The sequence below is a fragment of the Oxyura jamaicensis genome, chromosome 5 (genome assembly GCF_011077185.1).
Source record: "Oxyura jamaicensis isolate SHBP4307 breed ruddy duck chromosome 5, BPBGC_Ojam_1.0, whole genome shotgun sequence".
NCBI classification, from domain to species: domain Eukaryota; kingdom Metazoa; phylum Chordata; class Aves; order Anseriformes; family Anatidae; genus Oxyura; species Oxyura jamaicensis.
Window position 1 is genome coordinate 57,140,816 of NC_048897.1, and position 11,621 is coordinate 57,152,436.

An 11,621-nucleotide genomic window follows, 5' to 3' on the forward strand; every position below is an offset into this window, starting at 1 on the left:
TAAGCTACTTAAAAACTTAAAAGTAATCAAGTGATAGAGGGTAGTAACAACCCTGCTAGCTGAATACAACGGTTGTTAAATGCTACCTGTGCTTTTACCATTACCTGTCAATTCAGTGCAAAAATACAACTATTAAAGAGGCCATAGGAATAAAACCTGGGAATTCCAGTGTTACCCACATATCAAATGAGGCATAAAAACTGTGACCGTGACCTAAAGGGACAAGGAATGCTATAGCCAAGGAAGAATTTGAGGGAAGAACCAACCAATGCACTCCTTAGAGAAGTGCATTTTGCCAGAGAGATGAAAGGGGAGTTTAATTATGGGAAATGGGCAGTAGGCAGAATAGGTTTAATTACTCATTATTTTAGAGAAGAAAAAAAAATAGCTTACTAAAAGAACTGTATAATTATGCAAAAAAGGAACCTGTTTGATTACTGACAAGGAGAAAAAAAATGCACATTTTTCCAAAGTGGGGTTACTGTTTGTTTGTTTTTTCTCGGAGGATTTTCTGATGTTTGCCATTAGCAAAACAGGCCTTTTATATTTGCATTCACCACCTTATTTGAAAGATGTTTCTTAATGCTGCCATTTGGACTGTATTGGTCATTGTTTTTATCGTGAAGTTCACAGATACAATGAATGTATTTTTAAACATTTTTCATTGAGTAGATTACAGCCTGGTAGTAGAACCTCCCAGTTCTGCAGAGGGTTTAGGTGTAGTGCCCCTGAGAACTGTTCAGAGTTTTTGGTAAAGTAAAAGGTGAAAATTAGTATTTTTTTATGTTTTTTGGGGGGTTTCAATGTAGGATATATTACGTTTTTCAAGTTTTGTTTCTTTGTGCTGCCCCAGAAAAGCATTTGGAAAAAAGTGATAAAGGTCCAATGAGCTAATGAGGCAGTCTGCTGAAAATCAGGCACATTTTAGAAGCAGGAACATGTCTTTTCAAAAGAAGTGAGAAAGATCGTGGTTTAATGTCAATGGCAAAGATTTTAATAAGTACTAATAAATCCTAGCAAAAGTTGCAGAAGACAGAAGATTGCAGCTGAATGGTAGCAAATCATGATGCTAAATATAAAATACTAAGTCGTTATCTTTGTCCTGTCATCTTTTTTATTTTCAAAACATTTTTTTTAAAGGATGAACATTTTTTTCCATCAAAACAGCAAGGCGAAATAAGAGTCAGAATTTTGAATTTAATCTAAGACTGTAACAAAAAAAAATGCTGGAACAAAAAGCCATCAAATGTCATTTTGTAAGTTATGGTCCAGTGGAAACTGAACTGCTTTGCACTTGTGCAAATAATGCTAATATGACAGGAAATGGAAATGCATGATAATAATTTGTTACATAGATCTGTGCAAAAATAATTATAGACAAATTCCTATTGTGTGAGAAAGAAGAAAAGAAAGAGACCGAGTTCCATATGCGTTTTGAGTTAGTCCTTGCTGAACTGTGCTGCAACTATCGGGATCTGCTGAAGCTAAAGAGATATTAGTTCCACAGAATTAATCACTTCTTTTCAGTGAGATTCATGTTTGTTTATCTTGTTGAATCAGAGTCCTAGTGCAATATGTAGAAAGTGCTAAAATACCACAAACACACTGTGTAAATCTCAGTAAAATGGATTAAAGGATGGCATAAATACCTTTTAAAGGTTAACTTTCTTGTCACCTGTAAACAAAAACCAGACTATTTATGTGTATAGTGGGTCTTTAGTTTGTCATCATCTAAATTACTGTAGTCAGAATATAATTGCTACTCTATGAACTTTGCAATTATCTACTTTGTTCGTTGGGGTAATTTAAGAAGGAAAGCTGATATGAAAACCAATTATGATTTCCCTAGATAATGGACATTTTTATACCAGATTTTTTCTACTAGTTTGACACAGTGCATTGTTAATATAAAGAAAGTTCCAGAACTGCTTAGAAAACCTGACCTGTCAGGCATTTGCTCAAATGTAAAATAACATTCATTTAGAACTCCCACTCTGCTGAACCAAGGCTTTATAAATTACCCCATAAAGCTGGTAGTTGCTCATTTATCTGTCTTCCTAGCTAAAGATAGGTAATGGACTCTTGCATATAGAAGCAATGAGAAAAGCTCTGTTCTTTATTTGTGGTTAAAGGAAGGGACTGTTTTGACTGTATTCAGAGAAAACTGTTATCAGGATCTACTCACTTTCTGATAATTAGAATGTTAATTCCTACCTTCAGATATTCGAGGTTTATACTGGACTACCTTGGCCACTTGTAGGTTGATGTTCAGCTAACCCTTGCTTTCCCCTTTGCCATTGCCAACAAGATCAGTATGCAAACTAAGAATTTAAGATATACAAATTATCGCTGTGAAACATTTATGTATCTTTTTGAGGAATGTTTTTCCTCCCACAGGTGTTTCACATACCATGTTCTGTCATTTAGTAATTCCACAAATGCACAAAGGAAACCATCAGAGAACTGTGAGCTGGGTGGTGTATGCCCCTGCATGTGTGTATCCATATACCTGCACATACGCAGGCACCAGAGAAGTATCAATTCCACTTGGCAAAAAAGGGGGAGATGTGTTAGACTTCTCTTGAATTGACTGGAATTTTTTGTATGTGAATGGTTTATACCAAAGAGGTCTGAGTATAGATTTCAGCTCCAGATATAATGCACACAGATTTAGATTGTTCAGACCCCGCTGTTTGGAGTGCATTTAAGGCTGCTTTATGTTATCAAACCACATTATCAGAACAAACACTGTAGTTTGTTTTTACACTTTTAAATTTAAAATTCTTGACAATGTTTAAATTGGTAAACTTAGTGGTTTTGATAAAAATTTGTATTAATAAATAATGTATATCTGTGCATTTGAAACTGAAATATGAAGGAACCTTGAAGTTCAAGCCAAACTTGCTGCTAAGATTCATTTCTCTCCTTGATAATCTGTAAAAGAAATTTTGCTTAAAATTGGGCTTGACCTTGCTGAACTGGATGAATCCGAGCTATTTTTGAGGACACATGGTTAGCACTTGGAATTTTTAATTGCCAATACATACAACTGTAAAGCAACTTTGGAGTTGTAAGGAGAACATCTAAAGCAAGTTAAAACTGGGCATGAGGTGAACATTGTATTGGTGCTGTGTATTCTGTCCTGAGTATCAGTGCTCAAGACTTTTTCATCATGACTAATACATTTACCACAGGGGTTTGGTCTCATCTGATTCATGTTCCTTTCTAAATGGGATCCCCTGTGAAAGGATCACTTTTCCAAATCCATATCTCTTCAGTTTGCTCAATTTCTATGTGTGTACCTCAAAAAAAAAAAAACACCCTAATTTTGGGCAGACTGATGGATGTTAGAATAAAAGACTTTGGCAAAAGGGATGTATGCTGTGCTTTGTCCATCTCACTCATGGATGCCATTCAACAAAGTAGTTACTATGTCAAGTCCAGCTGTCACAGACACAAGATAGACACCACAGGTTTGGGAATCACCAAAACTGTAGGTATCTCTGTATAGTCTGTATTCTTAACTGATATGTATTTTAACTTACAGCTTTGAACAAGACATAATTAATTTTTCAGTCTGAAGCCTGCATATGTGGTGATAATCGGCAAGATTAACCGGAGCCATCACATTAAATATATCCGTGTTAAAGTAAATGCTTTAATGTATATGAGTTAACTCCTGAGAAAGCGATCTCATTCAGGAATAAAGTAGCTCTGGGTGGCTTACTTATTTCAGTACAAGCACTAATCACAGCATCTCTAAGTTCACTTCTCTTACCGAAGTGCTAGCTGAGTTTTACAAACATATTAGTCTCTGTAGGACTCTTGAAATAATCACAGAACCTTGCCGCCTTCCAGGTCAGAAGAGAGACATAAAAGGACAGCAGGGACCAGAAATGTAGCTTGTTGCTTTTCATGTGGTTTGGCTGTGGTTAAAGAGAGAAACTTGGTCTCTAGGGTACCTTCATCAGCACTAAATTCATTCTCAAATATTCATTCTCTGTTTTATGGCAAGTGTCTGAGGAAACTCATCATTCTTCCCTTTCTTTCAGGAAATAAAAAAATATAAAATGTTACTTTCTACTATTTTCGTGGAACATCTGAAGGCAGCTGCCCAAAGTGTGCATGGCAGAGAGGAGGTCAAGCCTTTTGCGGTAAAAGTATACTAGATTTTCATACGTTATTTCTCTTGGCTTTTACCTTATTAAGTAACTGCTTATAAATGTTGCTGAACATGAGTTTGCCTTGTAAAGGTCATTTTAATCAGAAGGTAGCCCATTCCTGTAATGGCTATCTATTTATTTTATAACTATAATTATCTGAAATTATTTTACCTAAGAGAGTGCATATTCAACAGATTAGAAAGACAATGGTACGGTCACACAGCCAGCACGCTATATGTATATATATATTTTGGAGGGGGAATAGCTTCAATCTAGCTTCAAGTTGTTATCTTTACTTGCAGATGGAAGCTGTTACATTGTTAGCCTGGTGGCTGTGTGCAATACTCATTGATAATTCATTTCATACTGTGTTTAGATAGTGGTGCAGACAAATATGATTAATGTTCAGGGCACAGTTAGTGCGGAGTATGTTTCTGCAACTGACACAAATAATCCCCTGAGTGAGGTACTACTATATTCATATGGAGAATGTTGTTAAGCTCTGAGTCTAGTTAGGTAATCTAGGAGTATGGGTAGATTAGGCCCTTTCAGTTACCAGAGAGGGATTTACAGCCCATTTTGAGGTCAGAAACCTTGCTGATTTCTTCAGCAGTAGGCCTTTTTACCAGTAAGGTTGGAGAATTATGTTGACAAAATGAGAATCCATTTACAACTTGATTCATAGTGGATTCACATGAGAGGTAGATGTCTAATAGCTTTATGTGCTGGTTATACAGATCCACATGGGGAATATAAACTACTCCTTAAATAAATCATATACTTAGCATTGTATCCCACAGAGCAGGTTATCTGCAGGTTGTTAAAGGTTCTAGTCCCAGCTAATTTGCTGAACAGAACTAATCCTGAACAATTCAGTGAGGCTTTTGACCTCAATATAGAAAATAAATTAATCTGTGTTAGATTGAAAGGGTCTGGACTACCTGGGCCTTAGATCCACTTACTTAACTCTCAGAATTTAGCAACACACTCATTAAGACTTTTGATCCTAGGCTTTCATGCTCAGTTTAACATTTGGGTTAGAATTGGCACATCGTAATTTCAGACAGAACTTTGACACGGGTAACGTGGGAATTTTTAAAAAGAGCTAAGCTTAATTCAGTTTTCAGGATTGCATGAAATGTAATTGTGTTCATAAAGTACAAGTGGTTTAGTTTTTGGTCTCTGTGCGAAAACTCCTTTATTTGTGTTCAACAATAGATAATCAGTGCCCAGAGACACCTAATAATAACATGACAAGTGTTCACATGTTTATACACAGGTATGGGGAAATCTACTATGGTAAACTGCAGCTGAATAACAAAAGATTGCTCAAAGAGAGTAATGTTTGATAGAGAGTATTTTAGTGCCCTGAGATGGGAATAAGATAGAAATGAGCTGACTAGTATTTTTCAGGAGTAGCTCTATTCCATGGGTACAAATTAAGATCAGGTCTGCACAGGTCATATCTGATGTGTATATGCAGCCTATTTATTTGGACTGCAAGGATAAGGTGTCAATTTTGGGACATCTTTGTTGAGCTGTATTAACGAGACTGAAACAACTTTATCTCACAGCTTTACCTACCCTGGATACAAGGAGAAAGGTTGCTTCTGGCTGCAATTCCTTCCCTCACTTAATTGTGACAGCTTTGCCTGAACATGAGGAGAAACACTGGTAGGACAGCATGTAATTTCCAGAACAATATTTCCTGTTTTCTCTGAAGAAAAGACAAGTCAGATGATTCATTCAACAGGTTAGATCTGATGTAGAGGGTATATAAGTTTATTATCTTAATTGTACCTTGGTGCTCCCTAAGTGTGATTTAAATGATCCTTAATGTCCTGAAATGCAGGTCTCTTTCAAAGGGGTCATTCCCAAAGTATTTATAGAATCTATATATATATATATATATATATATATATATATATATATATAACATAGATATATATACACCACAGTATTATAAAAATTCTTTATATTGCCTTCATGATACATATTTTAATTTCTTGATTCCTTGCTAGTCCCAGATTGCCACCCAGACTGATTTCCTTCTCAGTTGCAACCCTCTAGAACGGACATTTCCATTCTGGAAAGGTCCTCCTTGGTAAATATCATACTGTCAACAACAACAAAAATATACATTTATCTCACACCAAAATAAAGTCTGTCATAAGAATCCTTCTACACTGCTTGCTGGTTCAAAATTAGCCACAAGAATAGTTATCTTGCTTGCTAATCTTGAGATTTTATTTTTCTCCAACTTTGTATGGCAATAACCGTTGTTGTACCCTGCCAAGGTCAGTTAATTCTGCCTGTTTGATCAATCTGGGAACATTTTTTTCTGTGTTAACTTTGTGCTTAATACACACAAACATATCAGACACAATACACACAAAAATATCAGACAACAATAGCTCTGAAATAAGCAGATTTGAAGAACTCATCTACTTGGTAACAGTTTGTTTTATGATCTTACACATGTGTATTTGTACATGGGGCATATAAAACTTCTAGGCATCTAGGTCCCACATGAATCTGATCTTGAAGTCCTTAGGAATAAGGTCAAATAGTTTCTCATTTTTGTCAATTTAATTCTCCTAGTTAAAATTGCTTACGTTTTTTTTCTGATGTGCAAGGCTGGTTAAAAAAATATTGGTTAAAAAAAGCAAAAAGAAATGCATTCTTCCAGGATTTGAAATGACATGGTCATTCAAGTAATTCTGTAAGTTTAATTTATTTCCCTCATGAGATAATTACAGTAACAGTATCCAAGCTTGAGATCCATACTGCTCACTACTGCTTGGCATATCTGTAAGAAGGGGCATTGCCTGCTCCAAAATTCTTACACTCTAAATAAACACACATTGTTGGGGGGAAAAAAAAAAGACGGGAACTACCCTTGTTACAGTGGAAGGGGAGGTGTCAGCATTGACAGTGATGTGGCTGGTCTGTCCATTCTCAAGCAGTTCCTTATTTAGATGCTTTTTCTCCATTTTATTTTCTTTCTTTCCTTTTTTTTTTCCTGTTGTTGATTTGAAGAATCTCTTTGATATGAGTCCCTGTCTGCCCAGAATGAACTGAGAAATAGTCCAAAAATAAATCATGCATGGTATTTTTAGCATAGCTTCTGAATAGTTCCATACTCTGATGCAAGAAATTATTCTTGAAATATAAACATAATCAGTGTTTTTATTGCTGTTCATCCTAAACTCGATGGTAAATAGCAGTGGTTTTGCATACTTCCCTAAGAATGTATAGAAGACCTACTGTTACGCGCAGTGTCAGCTTCCTCTGATTAGCGTGTTGCAGTACAAGTAACAAACAGATGCGCTATTCATGTATGTTGTGTATAAGAACTAACTGAAGATTGGCTGTATTTTATTCTAAGTACCTCATTATGTAGTGCCAGTCATATTCAAAAGAACAGTATTAGAGCCAGATTCTTTGACAAGTGTGTCTTACTGAGTCTGGTTAGTGAAATATGAATAAAATACGAACTCCCTAAAGCAATACAAACACTGGGAGGAAAAACCTAGCTGCAGAGACAGGAATTCATGGCTACTTTGGTACCTAACAATCTCCAGTACTGTAATCAACTGCAAACAACAAAAAAACACAACAATATCAACGACAAAAAATGTTTCATCACATTGGAAGTGATGCAGTAACCATGGTTCTTTCACTTGATTTTCTCTGAGTACCCACTAGTGCAACATTTTACTTGATTTGAAGGGAGTTTCTTACCTTATGGGAAGTTGGCCAAGGTGCCTTGAGAGGCTAATAGAAATAAGAATGAAGCAAGCATAGAGAGGAGCAGAAGAGTAAAAAAGGAAAGCTAAAATGGAAATAGAATAATTCATGGTCTAGAAGTGCAGTAAGTACTGAGCTGTAGTGCAGTCTTATTCTCTGCACAGAACTCTTGATTACAGAAGGAAGATTAGTGTTGGACTGAGGCCAGACTCTGCCAGTGTGAATTGCAGCAATTGGGAGATAGCATAAATTAATATTGGGTATAGCAGCTTAAGTTAGGCTTTTTGAATCTCGTCTTTCCTTTGCCTGAAAATGCTATTAAATTGTTGTGTTTATTTCTGGTGCTGTATATGTAGATAAGCAACACTGATGCATATTTCTCCTCCACACCATTGTAAAACAGAACAAATCTGTACGATAGCATACCTTACAGATCCTTTGCTATGCTATGATGTTCTTAGTACAGTACCATTGGAGATAATGACATGTACATATTCTCTCTTTGTTCTACCAATAATAGTATCCCTTATGAATATAAAGGAGCAGAGATAATGTAGTATCTTTTTTTAAAAAAAATCTTTGAATACTATGAAAATATAAAGCTGAATGAAATGACTCACAGTATTCATTTGTAAATACGTAAAGCTTGTTTTTAGCTGTTAAATAAGTTAAAGAAAGGTTGGATCTGGTAAGACTTGCGATTCTGATTGAATTGCATGTAGTTACGTCATCCCTGGCACATTAGAATGGGCTTCAAAAAAGGTACAGAAAAGCTCTTTTGCTTCTCACATTATCTGTACTATGTGTGCATTATGTGTGCATCCCATCATACATCACTTTTTATTCCTCTTTGCTCAAGAATATAGTTATTAAAAAAAAAAGGGTGAATAATGATTTAAAAATCGCACACCAAAATGATTGGTCTATTTCAACTTGTCTTTATGCTGGGATAGCCACTGAAATTTCCAGTTTAACAGTGGTATGAGATAATGACTAGAAAATAGAATGGAATAGAATAGTTTAGGTGGAAGGGACCTTCAAAGACCATCTACTCCAATGGCCTGACCACTTTAGGGCTAACCAAAAATTCAAGCATATTATTGAGGGCATTGTCCAAATGCCTCTTGAACACTGACCTGTATGGAGCTTAAATCACCTCACTAGGAAGCCTATTCCAGGTTTTGACCACCCTAACAGTAAAGAATTGTTTACTAATGTCCAATCTGATTATCCCCCGGTGCATCTTTGCACCTTTCTTGTGCGTCTTGTCACTGGTTACCAGAGAGATTACCAGGGCACCTCCCTCTACTTCCCCTCCTCAGGGAGTTGCAGAGAGCAGTGAGGTCACCTCTTGGCTTCCTCTTCTCCAGAACGGAAAACCCAAGTGTCCTCTGCCTCTGCCCACAGGACACACCTTCCAGCCCTTGTACCAGCTTTGCTGCCTTTGTCTGGATGCTTTCATTTTCCCTTTTTATATTGCGGAGCCCAGAACTGCACTCGGTATTGAAGGTGAGGCTGCACCAACACTAAATCTAGCAGGAGGATCACCTCTTTTAACCGTCTGGCTGTGCCGTGCTTAATACACCCCAACGTGCAGCGTGCCTTCTGGCAGCCAGGGCACGCTGCTGGCTCCTGCTGGCGCCAGCACCCCCAGCACCCTTTCTGCAGGGCTGCTCTCCAGCCGCTCAGCTCCCAGTCTGTGCCTGTCGGGCATCGTTCTGTCCCAGGGGCGGGCAGCACCTGACATTTTCTGTGTTGAACTTGATGCTGTTTCTGATTGCCCAGTGCTCAAATCCATCTAAATCCCACTGCAAGGCTTCTTGTCCCTCCAGAGTCAACAGTACCTCCTAGTTCAGTACTGTCAGCAAGCTTGCTAAGGATGCATTCAACACGTACATTCATATCATTAATAAAAAAAGTTGAAGTGAAACCGGCCTACAGTTGGGCCCTGAGGAATGTCTCTGAAATGCATCTGAAACTGCAACAAAGGTAAAAGATAGGTTAGTGTTTTGTTTGGTCCAGTCTCTAGAAGTACAACAAAAAGGAATAAAAAAAAATGTGCGTTCAGGTCTTACTGACAGAAAGCAATACAATACTTCAGAGAGAATGAAGTGATTGAATTCTGCAAAATTTTTGCTCCTAGAATTAAGATTTTACTGCAGGAGGAAGATCTCTAGGTGTTTATAATTGTAAAAACTCATATGTATAATATTTTTTCTATTTTCATGGGATTGGACATGTCCTTGTGACTAAATGATAGGGGCTTCATCTCCGTTGTTGGTATACACTTGTGCCAAGTTGCCGAATAATCTGTATGTTGGTACCAGAAGTGAATTAGTAGAATGTTTTCAAATTGCATCCTGGAGCATCAAAATTTGAACTGTTCCTGTGATGATGCCAGTTTCTATTTTAATGGATGTGGGATGAGTTTAGGAACACCTAATGTCTTTTGCAGTATATTGACTACAGAATTTGAAGGATTGGGATGTTTGAAAAATTGGTTAGATATAGCTGCCTCTTTTGCATTTCGGTGTTTTTGACCAGACAATTATGAACTTGATGTTTATTTGGTTGATCCTTAAATCTCCATTTTATAGTCATAGGTCAACCTACTGACGTGAATGGAATGAAGAATTTGAGCACTAATTGATGTAGGCAGTAGAGACAGAGGTATCATGGATAATTTGGGTTGTACCATGTGGGATCTGAAGAGGAATAGTCACCAGGCTCTCTAGGTTTCTGTGGACTGTGGGAAAGGTGTGGACCTATGCAATGACAAAATGCCCGATCCACTCGCCGGACAATGTTCAATTTGCCCCCAAGTGCGAGCACCTTGAGGCAAATGTCTGGAGTGAGCACTGCTCTTGGTTTGTCCCTGTTATGATCCCATCCTTCTTCTGTTTTTCCACGCTGAACAGGAATGCCTTCACTTACTATTCATTGAGATGGTAGAATTGTAGCTGTGCCATCAGATATGGCCAAGCTGCATTTTTATGGTGCTTGCTCACAGAAGGTGGAATTGGTCAGTTGGATCTTCCAGGTGGGGAAGGAATAGCCGGTTCTTACCCAGCTTGTGGTACGGGCTGAGGGCAGAGGGAGAAAAGATTTGACATCTTTGGCAGGGGTGCCAAAACTGTTATTTTAGGTCTCCCTTACAAAATACATGATGGTATCCTGTTTGTGAGCTAGGACCTACTTTTCTGTGGAGATACAGGACTAGGGGTAAGAGTTAAATTGGCTTTGGGTGTGAGACGGTGCAGATGGAAGGTTGCATGCTAGCAGGGGAGCGTGGGGCAGGAGCTGTGGGGCTCTCGTGTGCCTGTGCTATTTGAGGGCTTGGGGTGAACAAATCAGCAGGACAGAGGCAGGGCCAGCTTTTTGACCTTTCTGGAAAATGTGATTTGCACGTTGTTTTTCCACTTCGGAACCACCTTGGCGATGTATTTTCCTTCCTTTGAAAACCACCAAGAACAAAACACAAAACCAAAAAGAAAACAAAACAGAAGCCAGGGCTGGTAGCGGGGCTTCGAGCACCAAGATCCTCTCGCCAGCAGCTGCGTTACTCGGCAGCGGCACTCGCCTTTCCGCAGTTAACAGCCGATACGCGGCACCGAGGGCCGGGCCGGGGAAGGAGCCGGGCCGGGCCGGGGGCGCGCGGTGCGGAGCGGCGGCCGCCAGGGGGCGCGGCGGAGCCGGCAGCGGCGCCAT

The 11,621-nt window shown here is 38.4% G+C and overlaps 1 protein-coding gene across 1 annotated transcript in view; it reads left to right on the top strand.

Moving 5' to 3' along the window:
- Nucleotides 1-5,743: 5,743 nt before the first annotated feature.
- Nucleotides 5,744-11,621, top strand: part of KCNA4 (potassium voltage-gated channel subfamily A member 4) — a 14,370-nt gene continuing 8,492 nt past the window's right edge. The window contains exon 1 of the mRNA XM_035328765.1: nt 5,744-5,916. The gene's annotated coding sequence lies outside the window, so the exon portion shown is untranslated. The remainder of the gene's footprint in view (nt 5,917-11,621) is intronic.